At 33.9% G+C, this 2,500-nt stretch overlaps 1 long non-coding RNA gene across 1 annotated transcript in view; it reads left to right on the top strand.

Moving 5' to 3' along the window:
• The window catches only part of LOC137632242 (uncharacterized), a 217,853-nt gene that overhangs the window by 64,630 nt on the left and 150,723 nt on the right, over nucleotides 1–2,500 (top strand). The window contains exon 2 of the long non-coding RNA XR_011042024.1: nucleotides 908–952. This is a non-coding gene — a long non-coding RNA (uncharacterized lncRNA). The remainder of the gene's footprint in view (nucleotides 1–907; nucleotides 953–2,500) is intronic.

The raw sequence follows: 2,500 nt of genomic DNA, 5'->3' as shown, positions 1-2,500 counted from the left end.
TAGCAGTTTTCCTGGAGGGTCCATCGCCATCTTTCCTGAGAAGGAGAGAGACACCATTGTAAAGTTGTTTATAAAACCTACCCTTGTAGGTACCTGTTTGGGATTGTTAAGGGGGAACTCATTTGGCCTTAGTCCCTCCAGTTAAGGCCCTTGGATGAAAACTTGGGAATAATTTGATTGTTCGAGCAAATTTAGTACCCTTAGATCTTTCCTTTTGTCTAGAGGAGATCAAAAAGTTTTGGGCCAGAAGTAATTTTAATGTAATGTTATAAATATGTAAAAGAGAATATTAAAGGTGGATCATGATATGTGCCGACAACTTCAGCTTTTAGTTTCTATACATAAATTATAATGTGAAGTTTGGTAAAAGGGTAAAGTAGGAGTTTTCTCTAAATTTGGATTCTACTTTTAAAGTTTAAACATTGTTGTTATTATGGTTGTCACAAAGGTATTTGATTAATTAGTTGGACGTCAAATTATTCACAAGATATAAAATGTTTTAACTTGGCTTAATAGAAATAAATTGTTCTTCTTTTTTATGCGCTATCCGTCTCTTGCTAACCACACGTCTGTTTTCAGAACATTTGATATCTATTGGAGTTATTATTCAGCCAATAGATTTCAGACACATATCAGATTAAGTGTCACAGGTTTTAATTCAAGATAGTCTCACAAGGACATTCCACTGTGGTATGAACTGTTTTGTGATTCCAAATTTAGAGTTGCATATCAGAGGTTCCAAGGTTCACAACGATATGTTTGAACAAGCATTCGTTGCAAGTCAGTGAGAGAATTTTGTGAAGGCCAGACTATTTTCGCTCGTTTTTATTTTTCAACGTCCAAGCTTTAATATTCGTTTATTTGTCTAAGTTTTCATAATTTATTTTTTATTTTGTTTTCTCTTCAGAGGTGGCGGCCTTAAATCAAATCCTCTTCCAGTAGTGCAGTAAAGGTAAGTGAGATATCTTTGAGTTTTAAATTTTTAATTATTATTACTTTTATTATTGTTTTATACGAACATTCCCTGAAGGAAAACTCAAAAACCTAACTTACAAAAATTTTTTACTGAAAGATTATAGAAACAGAAATATAATAAATTCTATCTTGTACCTTAGCATATCAATTGCCGAAATATTTCTTGTAAAATTGGCAAGGTGAACGGGACCCGTTGTTTAAGCAAAGAGTCTGTAGTTACTGTTGTCAAGGGGAAAGTATGACGTGCAAGTAGGATACCTTATTTGATCATAGTTATTCATCTAAGATAATCATTTCTTGACACCTTTTAATTATTACTAACTTACAAAATCCTATTATAATAGAGAGAAATTGTATAAATTGCATTTCTAATATCATTATTTTTGTTGCTCATCTTTAATTGCATATCATTGTTTTAAAGATCTGCTTCTCTATTGTCACCCGGTAATACTCCTTGACATGAAGGTTTTTTACATCAATAAAACAATGTCCATTGTGCAATTTATTTCATGCATAGCGTCAGCAAATCGATACCATAACTGCTCGTCTCTCTCTCTCTCTCTCTCTCTCTCTCTCTCTCTCTCTCTCACTTTACACACAGTTTCGGCGAACTCAGACCTAAATTACTTCAGCCTTAGATATTCGGGCTATATAATTTAGTTCAGCAACTGTGTTTTGAAAAACTTAAGGCAAATGGTTTAATTCACAGAAGAGATCTTTGATGATTTATTTTGATCAGCGGATTCCATCAATTCGAATTTTTATTTCACAATTTATTCAGCATTTCCATACTTCTCCGAAATGAGGGCTCCCGGGAATATTACATTATTACCTTAATTTTTTAGCATTATTAATCATTGTTATCAGGATAATCCCCGTCGCCATTATTACCATATCCTAATTTTAAAAGATTATCCATTTGAGAGGGGAGAGTCGAGGAAAATTGCCTCTTCTTTAATCAGGAGCTTTGATATTCAGAAGGTTATCGGAGCTATTAGCTCGTGTTCGATCTTTTGCGTTGAACATTCCTAGATGTCTATAATAGATTCATCTTTTCAGCCTAAACTCGAAGACAAGAAACTTTAGCAATCAATAATGAAAATCCTCGTTTCGAATGAATCCTCGCTTTTGATTGTCATCGATTCAGAACGTAACTGAATCCGTTTCCATACGTGATCGTGATTGATGAAATCTATTACTTGACATGCCGATGGACGGCTATTGTTTCATGTGATGCATTGGTTTGACGTCATTCTTAGGCGGTCATTATGTATGTGACTGATGGGGCTCGGTGGTGCAGAAATGCGAAATGGAATTTTTCGTTCCCTTTCGCAGGCGAATAATTATGGCATAAAGATGATAAGAGGAATTCCTCGAAATATTTTCATTTCAATTCAGAAATCTTATTCAAAATACTTGGTCATGTTCCGTTTGAATTTTTGGCCTTTTTTTGAGTGCGTTGTTGATATAGCGATTGTTAGTCATCTTTTTTAAAGTCTAAAGTTATATCGATATCTATTTTGAG

Source organism: Palaemon carinicauda, chromosome 41 (assembly GCF_036898095.1).
Source record: "Palaemon carinicauda isolate YSFRI2023 chromosome 41, ASM3689809v2, whole genome shotgun sequence".
Classification (NCBI taxonomy): domain Eukaryota; kingdom Metazoa; phylum Arthropoda; class Malacostraca; order Decapoda; family Palaemonidae; genus Palaemon; species Palaemon carinicauda.
Note: the sequence above shows the minus strand (reverse complement) of the source record. Positions and strands in the feature narration are given on the sequence as shown.